This window comes from Astatotilapia calliptera, chromosome 22 (genome assembly GCF_964374335.1).
Source record: "Astatotilapia calliptera chromosome 22, fAstCal68.1, whole genome shotgun sequence".
Lineage (NCBI taxonomy): Eukaryota > Metazoa > Chordata > Actinopteri > Cichliformes > Cichlidae > Astatotilapia > Astatotilapia calliptera.
The window spans coordinates 31,787,257-31,800,238 of record NC_137442.1 but is presented as its reverse complement, the minus strand read 5'-3'; the positions used below and the strand labels follow the sequence as shown (position 1 = coordinate 31,800,238).

Sequence of the window (12,982 nt, the reverse complement as noted above, 5' to 3'; positions counted from 1 at the left end):
CTTCGTTTGCGAGGTGCGCCTGCTGCTTGTGGCGCAGAGAGGAGAGGGCGGGGCGGCGGGGGATTCTCTGACCGGCTGGAGCAGCATCTAATAACCAACTCGCAAAATAAAACAAAATAAAAACAAACCAACAAACACGAAAACACCAGACATTATAATACAGACTTATAATTTGCACCAATGTTTTTTCGAAATTCTATACACGAAAAGTGAGCGTGAGAGCCCTCGGTGCACCTGCTCGCTGCTGAAGTCAAAGTAAACTTTATTGTCATCTCCGCTACAGTCCAGTATATAGAGAGACGAGACGACGAGGCTCCAGTTACAGCAGTGCAAGTAAACAAACAATATATATAAGAAGAGTAAGAAAATAAATATACACTTTAGGACTAGGGATAAAGGGATCAATAACAATTTAAAATTTACAGTTTGATGATTTAAAGTCTCACACACAACCCGTTGAAAGGGGAGGGGGGCCGCTGCTTCCAAATAGAGCGCTTGTCATTTATAATGTTGTAAATCCAAGCTCATTATGTATTCATGATTTGAATCCTGGGTTGTGTGAAATCTCAGAAATGCATAATAGACAAAGTGAATCTGTGAACTAAGGTGCAGGTGTGTTAGATCATGTTGTGTTGATCGATCCTTGGGTTGAGGGATGGGTGTTCATACTAGAGTGCAAAATTAAAACCAATGGAAGATGGACAAGAAAAGTTCAGCCATCAGGTCCTCAGTTTAGAAAAAAGAGAAAAGAAGAGGAAGAGAAACGAGCAAAAGACACAGGTAAGCAGATGTGTCATTGGATAATGGCAGGTCATCCTGAAACAATCAGAAACAGAATCAGAATACTTTATTAATCCCTAAGGAAATTATGTGCGTTACAGTTGCTCCAAGAAGAAATGGTAAAAATAGTAACAGTAACAGACTAAACTCCAAACAATACATTATGTTACAGATCTTAATATTAATTAGTCATTGTCAATTGTTGATTTGTCCTGTTCTCATTGTATGACGAATTATGATGGCTGTTTGATAGCCGTTTGAAAACTATGCATACTCTCTCTCTCTTCATATAGGTGTGAGTGTACAACATCTTTATGTTAATGTACAATCCTTAATATGTTTTGTCTGTGTGTGTGTGTGTTGGGGGGGCGCCAGAGGGAGTGTTCGCCCAGGGCGAGGGAGTGTTTGGCGCCCTGGGCAATTCTGCCACTGCCTCCAAGCCACAGTGGCAGAATTCTTCACACCAGTAAAGAGGTGGTCATTTTTGGCTCGCGAACTCGCAAAATGAATGTGAATTCCTCTCCCACTGTCACACCCAATTCACCCGCCATTATTCTGCTCAAAAATTCTTCTTCTGGTTCGAAATGTATGCGACAGATGGCCCGCAATGAATCCTGGGATATAGTAGGACACGAAGGATACATTGGACCCATCCTTAAAATTCAGGGCAAAGTAGGACGCATTTGTCGCCACATTTGAGTACTCTTTGAATTCGGACAGCCTTCGTCGTGTCGCCATGACGTCATTGCCTCAAAATACATACTTCGGAGCATCCTTCCCCTGAATTTGGAGCTTAGATCTTTCACATCAGTACAGGTTTGCTAGTGAAAACTTGCATAGCTTGCTAGATCAACTAATGTGTTTTCTCACTAGGTGTTGGGAACGGAGTTTGTCACGGAAGCGGAGCCACTGTACAAATTTGGAGTTGGAGTTGTCATGATTCACGCCAAGGACACGAGCACTGTGTAGCACCATGAACCCTACACAGTGTTTAATTACATTCTGTAAATTACAATTACATTCTGTAAATGTAATTAAACAGAAATGTTGGTTGATGAAATGTAACGACAGTTTGCTTGTGTTACTAAAGAATGCCTAATTTTGACATTAACAGAGGCCACAGATATTGAAAAGCAGTCACAAAGCATTAAAATAAATGCAGAGAATAAGAATATACTAAATAGTCTGGGTCGATTTTACCACTTAACAGTGTGTGTTGATTGAAAACGACCCTGCTAACAGCTGCACCTTCTGGGAACATTTTGTTGTTGCTCTTATCTACAGTGTTGGGGAGTAACGGAATACATGTACCGCCGTTACGTATTTAAAATACAAAATATGAGTAACTGTATTCCGTTACAGTTACCGTTTAAAAAGGTGGTATTCAGAATACATTTACTTTGTTGAAATAAATGGATTACACTGCGGTACTTTCCTGTTTCATTTTGTGGCGGGTCAGGACTGTTTGGGTTTTGTTTAACAACTACGTTCCGTTGTTCCAGGCGGCAGCATTACGGTTGCCATGGTTACAGGGCGACGCTCTCTCTCTCTGCGACTGTGTGCTTCCTGGGTGAGAGAGCGCCTTTTCCTTGTTGTTGTTGTTGTTGTGCTAAGCTAACAGGCAGAATGCTACAAGCATAGCTCTAAAGAATGTAGCATCGTGGGCAGTGTAGTCCGTGTTGCAGGGAGAATGGACTGCCAATACACGTTATGGGTCTGTGAGCGCGAGGAGGGAGAAAAAGGGGAATGGAATAAGGTACGAGTTGTCATCGAGGAAAAACGGGAGCTGGAAGCATGTAAATATAATAATAACCACTTCAGCCAAGAAGAGTGCCTGACGAGCCCAGTTGTAAGTAAGCTATTGAGACTCGACTGTACACCGTGTTCGTGTTTTCCTCCGAAAACAATAAGTTCCGTTGGAGCAGCCTTTCAACGCCTCTCTCTGTCTCTCGCAAGAAAAGTTGACCCACACAACAAAGTAAAGCTATTTTTCGGCTACGAGCCGACAGGGACCCAGTATTAGTCAGAGGTCCCTTTACTACAGTTCGGAGTCGCGGACCTTCAGTAATAGTAATAAATCACAGCAATTCACGTTGTTGTAAAAAGCATGATAATATAGTAAGTAATCCAAAGTATTCAGAATACGTTACTGTCATTGAGTATCGTAACGGAATACGTTACAGAATACATTTTGGGGCATGTATTCTGTATTCTGTATTGGAATACATTTTAAAAGTAACCTTCCCAACACTGCTTATCTAGTAGCTGCTAAGCTCATTCAGCCAACAACCAACAACAATAAATTTCACTGAGACACTGAAGGTTTTTAAAACTGTGGTGTAATTTTTTTTTTTAAGCAACATAAGCCAAGAAGTAGCAACATGCACACAGAGCATCAGTGGTATGAAAGCTAGGCTAACACTAGCTAGCTAGCAAGTTCATTAACCTGGTGTTAAACTGCAAAAAAGCACAAAAAAAGTTTGCATAAAAGTAAACAATTTACTCATTAAATCAAGGATAAGCTTCTTCAGCTGCACACAAGTTTGCTCAGACTATTTCAGAAAGACCCATACACGGCAAGAACATAAGGAACGATAAGTGGTGGTTAGGAGGAAAGCAAGAAGATGGTATTTTCAAACCATATCAATTAATCCTTCCACTGAACGGGACCTTTTGTCTGTTTCTCTGGAAAGTCATACGATAATGAGATAAAGCAAAATAAAATACTAATTTCATGTTTTTTTTATTACAATTATGAGGGCATTTGTATGAGCTAAGATGCAGTCTCTCAATCTAGTTCTTTTTTCTAGAAACAAAAACAAACAAATGAACACTAGGAAAAAATAGAATTATATAAAGTGCTTTTGTAGAGTTTGTAAAGTGCTTTACAAACCTGAATATTACAGCTAACAGGCAAATTTTCCCGTTTGAGTGCAGTCAGCTACCCAAACAATAGACAGCCACTTACTTATGCCATCCAACTACAGCCACTTCTGATTTTTATCTACCCCAAAACCCTTTAAATAACCGGCCACAACTGTTTCTGTCCTGGCCATTTCCTTTTGAAAATCTAGAGCAGTTATGAGAGATCATACTAGCTGGGCGGTTCTCCTCCTAAAGCGGAGGGTAACTAAAAATGTACCAAAATCAGACATAAGAAAAAATTATACAAGCACACTGTGAGTACCTATAGTCAATGTTCCCTTTAAACTGCGCGTGTGCGAAATTGTGCTCTGCTGGCACGGTCTCTGCGCACAGAAAATCTGCGTTGTGCACAAAAAAAAATCTAACCTGAATTGAAATTAAAATTAATACTTTAACAATTCTGTTTTGCAGTGTTAGTCAGTAAGCGACTGGCTGCTCCCGTATGGGATTAGAACGATACCACCTTATCCCATAGTCCAGCCAATAATGCGATTCACATTACACAGCTAATCGACGTTGTTGACAGGCTATGACAGCGTCCTTATGTGCCGACACCGGTGCTTTAGCTAGCAAAGCAGCGTGGCTGATGTGGAGTGAAGCCACGTTAATGACAACGTGTACGACCATTGGAGATGTGAGCAGGACAGACGGAACAATTGACAGAAAAAGTGTGGACTTTATACAATTTTTTAAATTGTGTTGATAGGCCACATAAAACCAGAGTTATGATAAAAATATATGTAATGTTTGGTTTTCTTCTTGAATACTATCGTTGTTTATATTTACTGCGGGAAGAAATGTAAAAAAGGCGTTTTATAAGGAAAATGCTGGAAAGCACTCTCCACCTGTGAGCAAAAACAACACCAAAAAACCCCCAAACTTTCCTATTGGTCGAAAAAAGTACCATGTCGACCAATCAAAAAATGATATGGCAACATGGCATTTAGTTGTTTAGGAAGGGCGGAAGTTTTAGGAGTGACCGCGGTGTTTTGAGATGTTTAGCGCAAATCTTTTGTAGTTAGTGTGTAGTGTAGTCAATAGTTTTGTTGTGTGTGTCAGAACAATGAGGCAACTGCTGAATGTTGCAGGTGTTACAGCAGTGATACATCTCCTGTTGTCAGGCCCGCAGGTATCAGGCTGTTGTTCTCCTTTATCTCATAGTGGACAGAAATTATTTTTTGGGGTGGCACAAATAATTTGTGTGGCATCAAATTTGATGCAGAACAGCTGAGTGCTTTGCGCTGGGCAGAGGGGGGAGGGGCGGTAGTTACACTTGCAGTAGCACAGGAGCTGGAGGGAGAGCGAGAGAAAGAGAGCCAGGGACAACAACGTCACATTAGAAAGGTATAGTAATCATCCACAACTATTTTCAGTTGTGGATGATAAAGGATGCAGAAAGTTTATTCATGCAGGTCCATATGACAGAGAATGTGCATCTTCTTTTTGTTTTCATATTTGAATTTATATTTAATTGTGGCTTGCAGTGTTTTGTGTTGTTTCACTTAAAATTTGTTTAAAAGGAAAAAGCTGAAAATTTAAATAGTTAAAAGTTGAACTGTGAATAGTTGGTTGTCGTATTCTATGATTTATTTATTACATTTTATGTGGAGTGAATAAATAAAAGTATATTTACGGTGGCCCCTAGAGACAAAGCACGTACAAACCCCAAAACATGTAAAAACTCAGAAGCACGTAAAAACTCCAAAACACGTACAAAACACAACAGAAGTGCTCCAGGATGCTAGGTGCAGTGTTGAGCTTTTGTTAACTAGTGGCTACACAAGCCAGCAAGTACCAACAACCAGATTTGGTGTGTGGTAGTAACAGGTAAATGAACATTTTTTTTTAATTATTTGAATATATATGAGTGCTTGTGTATAAATACACAAACAATACACATATGCTTTCAATTGTGTAATTTAAGTGATCTAGCCCATATGGAAAAGAAATAGTAAAAACTTATATGTGATTACTCATGAAAGTGGCCACTTTCTCATTACTTTCATACATTGTTTTAGTAAGTATCCAAAACATACAAGTTTCATTATATAATTTTTCAAGGGATCTTATATCTGTTTTCACTCTTATATGCTTTTCATACAAGTTTCACACAAGACAGATAAAAACTTTATAAGATTTATATATATCTTTTCCATATGGGAAGAGCTTGCAAAGAAAAGCGTCTGGACTTCTTTAAGTTGCTTGAAGACGTTTCACCTCTCATCCGAGAAGCTTCTTCAGTTCTAAGGTCAAATGGCGGAGACCCCCTGATGATCCTCTAATCACATGAGCCAAGGTGTGAAAATGGGTGTGGGTCCCAATCAGCCAGGGTTTCAGGTGAGCTCATTGTGAGACCTGGCCTCACCTTATCATCAGGTCAGATGGCCCAGGATGTGAGTGGGCTTTAAGGTGTCTGGGGAGGGAACTCAAAACTGGATTATAGATGGCAGACAGTTGGTGTCGTAAACCACCGCCTCTGTTCAAAGATGGTCGCTCACAGTGGACATAAATGGCTTCTTTCACTCCTCTTTCAAACCATCTGTTCTGTCTGTCCAAAATGTGAACGTTGGCATCCTTGAAAGAGTGTCCTTTATCCTTAAGGTGCAGATGGGACTGCTGAGTCTTGTCCTGTGGAGGTGGCTCTTCTGTGTTGTGCCATGCGCTTGTGAAGTGGCTGTTTTGGTCTCTCCAATGTGAGCATTCCTCGCTGCACTGTACAGCATACACCACATTGTTAAGTCTGTGTTTTGGCGTTTTGTCTTTCGGGTGAACCAGTTTTTGTCTGAGCGTGTCGCTGGGTCTGAAATGCACCGGGATGTCATGCTTGGAGAAAACTCTCCTGAGTTTTTCTGATACACCAGCTATATAGGGGATGACAATGTTGTTGCATCTGTCCTTCTTCCTTTTCTAATTTTATATTATTGTCAATAATAAATTAATTAAAGCAACAAAACAACCTGAAGAGCCAGTTCTCTAAAAAGAGCCGGAAATCCCATCACCAGCACACATCTGCTGTTGCTCACAGTGGTCCAAGTGATCGCTCACGGAGTTTGTGTGTTCGCTCAGACACATGAAAAATTAGAGGTGCTGTGAAAGAAGCCCTCTTTTTGTTGTTAGTTTTTTGCATTTTGTCATACTTCAAAGTATCAGATGATCAAAAAATTCTGATATTAGAAGGTTTGAGTCCTGTTGCATCTGCCGTAAAACTACACAGCATTTCATAAACAGAACATCAGATCAATAGTCAAATGATGGTGGTAGTACGATGGTCTGGGGCTGCTTGGCTGCTTCAGGACCTGAAGAATTTGCAGTAATTGATGAATCCAGGAATTCTGTCCTCTAGCAGAAAGTCTTGAAGGGGAATGTCCACCCTTCCGTTCTGGTGTGACCAGAAAAAAAAAGTTCAGATTAAATCAGATTCTTTGGGGTGATTTTATTCAGGTAGCTCATGCTGGAAATCCCTCTAGTGTGGCTAAACTTCATAGACTTGAAGTTTAGCCAGTCCTGAGACCTAGCTAAGATGTCAGGGTTCGTTTAGCTAATCTGTGCAGGTGAATGCATTTACTAAAGAAATCAAGAGAAAGGCCCCGGGCTACTCAGTCACTAATTACTGTTACTGTACTTTTATTACAAGTATTATACTGTAAAAGCAACAGGCTGCATCCTGCTTCAGCTCCTGTGCAGAGCTGAATATTAAAGATGTGCAAATAGGGCTGCCACAAACGATTATTTTGATAGTCGACTAGTCACCGATTATTTTTGCGATTAGTCGACTAATCAGATCATCATCCATTGGACGTAAAAGTACAGCTTATTGCACCAGCATGCATCTGCTCTTATATAACCATCATTAGCTGACAGCTTTAAGTGTTTACGGTATGTGCTAACTAAAAATAAAGACAAGATGATCGTTTATTAAATTTTAATGAAATTTGCAGATTGTTTCGGTGAAGTTTAATAAACTCCTTGCTATCTAAAATATAACAGGACACCGGAGTATATTCTTGAGCATCTCACACTTCTGATAATCAGTTGTTTATTCAGCTGTGTAAAAACTATAACTTTAATCTCAGCCAAACCGATTTTCTCAGGAACAAATAAAATACTAAAAAAGCCAAACAATAACATTTTGAAGTTATCTAAGTGACTTATATATATTGACCTGAGTAGCAAAAGACGGCAGTGGGTTTGAAAGCGATTTGCAGGTAAGCCTTGCCCCCGGCTAGCTATCGAGCTAGTAACAGACTTCTCTGAAAACGTCGGAGCACTTTTGAAAATATGTGGTATCTTGATAAACTGAGCAGATATTTGAGGTTTACACAGCTACATTCTCGCCTGAAAATACAGTGGGGCAAAAAAGTATTTAGTCAGCCACCGATTGTGCAAGTTCCCCCACTTAAAATGATGACAGAGGTCAGTAATTTGCACCAGAGGTACACTTCAACAGTGAGAGACAGAATGTGAAAAAAAAATCCATGAATCCACATGGTAGGATTTGTAAAGAATTTATTCGTAAATTAGGGTGGAAAATAAGTATTTGGTCACCTCAAACAAGGAAAATCTCTGGCTCTCACAGACCTGTAACGTCTTCTGTAAGAAGCTTTTCTGTCCCCACTCGTTACCTGTATGAATGGCACCTGTTTGAACTCATCATCTGTATAAAAGACGCCTGTCCACAGCCTCAAACAGTCAGACTCCAAACGCCGCCATGGCCAAGACCAAAGAGCTTTCGAAGGACACCAGGAAAAGTATTGTAGACCTGCACCAGACTGGGAAGAGTGAATCTACAATAGGCAAGCAGCTTGGTGTGAAAAATCAACTGTGGGAGCAATCATCAGAAAATGGAAGACATACAAGACCACTGATAATCTCCCTCGATCTGGGGCTCCACGCAAGATCTCATCCCGTGGGGTCAAAATGATCATGAGAACGGTGAGCAAAGATCCCAGAACCACACGGGGGGACCTGGTGAATGACCTGCAGAGAGCTGGGACCACAGTAACAAAGGTCACCATCAGTAACACACTACAACGGCAGGGAATCAAATCCCGCAGTGCCAGACGTGTTCCGCTGCTGAAGCCAGTGCATGTCCAGGCCCGTCTGAAGTTTGCCAGAGAGCACATGGATGATACAGCAGAGGATTGGGAGAATGTCATGTGGTCAGATGAAACCAAAGTAGAACTTTTTGGTATAAACTCAACTCGTCGTGTTTGGAGGAAGAAGAATACTGAGTTGCATCCCAAGAACACCATACCTACTGTGAAGCATGGGGGTGGAAACATCATGCTATGGGGCTGTTTTTCTGCCAAGGGGACAGGACGACTGATCCGTGTTAAGGACAGAATGAATGGGGCCATGTATCGTGAGATTTTGAGCCAAAACCTCCTTCCATCAGTGAGAACTTTGAAGATGAAACGAGGCTGGGTCTTCCAACATGACAATGATCCAAAACACACCGCCCGGGCAACAAAGGAGTGGCTCCGTAAGAAGCATTTGAAAGTCCTGGAGTGGCCTAGCCAGTATCCAGACCTCAACCCCATAGAAAATCTGTGGCGGGAGTTGAAAGTCCGTGTTGCTCGGCGACAGCCCCAAATCATCACTGCTCTCGAGAAGATCTGCATGGAGGAATGGGCCAAAATACCAGCTACTGTGTGTGCAAACCTGGTAAAGACCTATAGTAAACGTTTGACCTCTGTTATTGCCAACAAAGGTTATGTTACAAAGTATTGAGTTGTATTTTTGTTATTGACCAAATACTTATTTTCCACCCTGATTCACGAATAAATTCTTTACAAATCCTACCATGTGGATTCATGGATTTTTTTTTCACATTCTGTCTCTCACAGTTGAAGTGTACCTCTGGTGCAAATTACTGACCTCTGTCATCATTTTAAGTGGGGGAACTTGCACAATTGGTGGCTGACTAAATACTTTTTTGCCCCACTGTATGTTAAACATTTATTTTGTGATCCAGAAAGAATAATAAGAGTAACATTAAAACTAACTAGCTGTCGCCATTGTTGGAAACTGAGCTGGGCTGCGCTATGAATTCTGGGACACAGCTTCTTCTTCTTCGGGGTTTAACGGCAGCTGGCATCCTTGTATATGCAGTGCTGCCATCTTCTGTTTCAGTCCGTTATTACACTCCTAAATCCTACTACTTATTCCTGCGTCTTTTGTGATGTTACAAAGCTTCAAACGACGCGTCGACTAGTAAATCAGTCGTCGACGATTTTGATAGTCGACGTAATCGTGACTAGTCGACTAATCGTGGCAGCCCTATGTGCAAACAACAGCATGTTTTCAGTCTCTTGCCACATCTGTAAAGACAGTAACATTTTTTTTAAAAAGCTTGTACTTCAGTAACTCCTCATTAATCAGGAACTATGGATTAAAGTACTATAGTGTACTGTAATACTGAAAAAAAATGTAAGAGAAGAACTTCAGATCCTGAGTGTGTGAGGACAGAAGAATCAGCTTTATTTCAATTTTGAGGGATAAAATTTATATCTGAGTTTGATGGTTCTGTTCTCTTTGTGATTACAGGAGCTGCCCTCAGATTCAGACCTCAGCCCCATCAAGTGACAGCAGACAGATCATCCAACATGTTCACATGTTAACTGCAAAATGAACTGATGAAAACAGTACAAAGGTTAAAGTACCACATGTGCTGTAGTGAAAGCTGCAGCTGTTTTATTGATAAAGTTAAAGACAAAAAGTCAAAAGGATTAATCACTCATGTAACTGTGTCACTATATATCAGCATTAACAGGACCTCAGTTTGTATCTCAGACCTGCACACCTTCCGTTTTAAACACTTGATGTACTCAGCTGCATGAAGAGCATGAGATTTTGTCTAACACAATTAAATAAAACCTGATGAACGTCAAAGGTCATCATGTTGAATGTTGTAGTATGTTGAACTACAAACTTGTCATCTGGAATTCTTTCACAGTTTTTTGCAGATAATGTGTTATTTACCATAAAGTGATTCAGAGTTATTCATACCAGAGTAACAAGAGAGGATCATATATTTTAAATATATAACTTTACAGGACTGAATATCATATATTTATATAAAAGTCTGGAGCCTTTGGGGAGTATCCGAGTATTTATGACATTACACAAACCAAAGGTCTCATCACAGTGTTGATGAAATGCTGGGTTTATCCATCTCCTGGGGCGGGCCTACGGAGGAGTGCTGAAGATTTCCCTGTGAGGGAGCTGCTGGTGAAGATCACGAGTCCTGCTTGATCAATGCCTTTGAGCTTCAGTGTTCCTGTTGTTTCTTAAATGATGCCTTTTTGAGTGGGTCAACAGAACTTCTGGCACAGGACAGCTGTGATGAAAGAAAGGGAAGAAGTTTCTCCAAACCTCTGGACCCAGGAAACCCAGCTTGGTCCTGATGGTCTCCCTCACTAGTTTCTCTCCAGGGTGAATGTAGCTGTTGATATAATATGGACTCTATTATTAAATGAAAAGAACAAATTAGACTACACTACTGAAACGTTCTGCTGATGTTTTTAAAGTCTCCATGTTACCAGGATGTAGAGCGCTCTGAAGATTTAAACCGTTTTAGATCCATTACACTCACAGTCTTATGTTAAAATCTCAAAGGACAGCATTATATTTTTGATAATAACAGTAACTCTGGGCTTCTGTAGAGTGTGCAGATGATCTCATCGCTGTCTTAAAATGTATAACAAAACCTAAGGAGTGCTGAATGCTTCAATAACACAGACTATTAGAGTAGCAGGTGTGTAGCATCGCTAACAAGCTAGCAACAAGCCTTCAACACAGTGCGTATGCTAGCGGCTAATCTAGCAAACGAATTAACAACAGAGCGATTTTAGAACTATAAGATGATAAACTGTGTGTCTTTTTTTTATAGCAGTGACATGGTTGTATTTACCTTAATTAAACGAGTCGTCAGTCGTGGTAAACCAGCAAAACAAACTCGAGCAGCCGGGCTACGTAAAAAGTGTAGGGGGCGTGTTTGCGGTCACCAGCGGGTGTGTGAGCGGAAGCGTTACACAGTCGCTCCACCTCAAGTCACTACTCCAAATTTGCAAGATGGCAGCCTCCATCTGAGACTGAGACCTGACATTTTTTCATGTGAGTCTGAGACCTGACATTTTTTCGTGTGAGACTGAGACCTGACATTTTTTCGTGTGAGACTGATACCTGACATTTTTTCATGTGAGTCTGAGACCTGACATTTTTTTTGTGTGAGACTGAGACCTGACATTTTTTCGTGTGAGACTGATATAGGGTTGCCAACTCCCTGGAAAATAAATAAGGGACACCTCGTGGCCAGGGCCGGGCGACCCAGTTGTCTTCACCCTTCCCAGTGTGGTGAATTTTCTAGCTCTTTTTTTGTGTGTGAAATTATTTTTTTTAACCATTTGACTTGAATTTGATTTAAGTAGATGTGTATTCTTTGTGATATGAACACATGTGAAACAAATGATCATTTAGCCATTTATTTTTAGCTCAAAATGACAACATTAACACAATAAAACAGGTCTCCTTCTTAAACAGAAGCCTGTCATGCTTAACTTTTGAGAATATAAGTAAATCTTTCTTTAAAAGAACTCTGTCCTGCTTAACTTAAAATAATAGAAAACAATAGAAAGAAAAATATTCTTGTAACTGTGCACATTTAGTGCATTTAGTACAATTGGCTTCAGCTGAGGTATTATTTCAGCTTTTCTAAAGCTAATCAGCTGCTCCTGTTTGTAAACCCGCTTGTTCCCATGATTACGCATCATAACTCATCATTATTCATCTATGTATTACTTTTATGTATTAGTCATCTATTTGTTGTAATCATCTATCCTTGCAGTCGTTTATTACACAAAATAAGTTATATTATCACACTTCTGGCCACATAGCGCTGATATTCACTGCACATGCCCATATTAACTTTTTCCAGCCAGGTGTTTTCCTTTTCCCATTCTTCCCTTTGTCTGAGGGGAACAAACATTGCTGCTCTAACGCTGGGCTTACACTGTGCGATTTTTGGCCCATTTTGAGCCGATTTTTGAGTGATCGGACCGATTTTGGCCTTCATCGTGCATCGTGTAGTATACGTGGGGTAACGAGAAGTGATTAACACCTCACGACCAGCTCCCGATCATCAGTCGCTCGTGAGGGTGTCACCACAGGGGCTCACACTGCTCGCGCGCAAACACGTAAACGTCGGTGAAAAAGACGGAGCAGCACAGCTGTGCAGCGTGTGATCTGGACACAAGCGACGGAGGCACAACTTGTAGAA

The 12,982-nt window shown here is 40.7% G+C and overlaps 2 long non-coding RNA genes across 2 annotated transcripts; one reads left to right on the top strand and one right to left on the bottom strand.

Moving 5' to 3' along the window:
- The first annotated feature begins 2,352 nt into the window (after positions 1-2,352).
- On the top strand, positions 2,353-10,601 carry LOC145423476 (uncharacterized). Its single transcript, XR_013904531.1, has 2 exons — positions 2,353-2,629; positions 10,252-10,601. It is a non-coding gene; the product is annotated as an uncharacterized LOC145423476 (long non-coding RNA).
- Positions 10,359-11,712, bottom strand: LOC145423478 (uncharacterized). The gene is made up of 2 exons (XR_013904535.1): positions 11,618-11,712; positions 10,359-11,169 (listed from the first exon to the last, which is right to left on the bottom strand). It is a non-coding gene; the product is annotated as an uncharacterized LOC145423478 (long non-coding RNA).
- Positions 11,713-12,982: the final 1,270 nt, after the last annotated feature.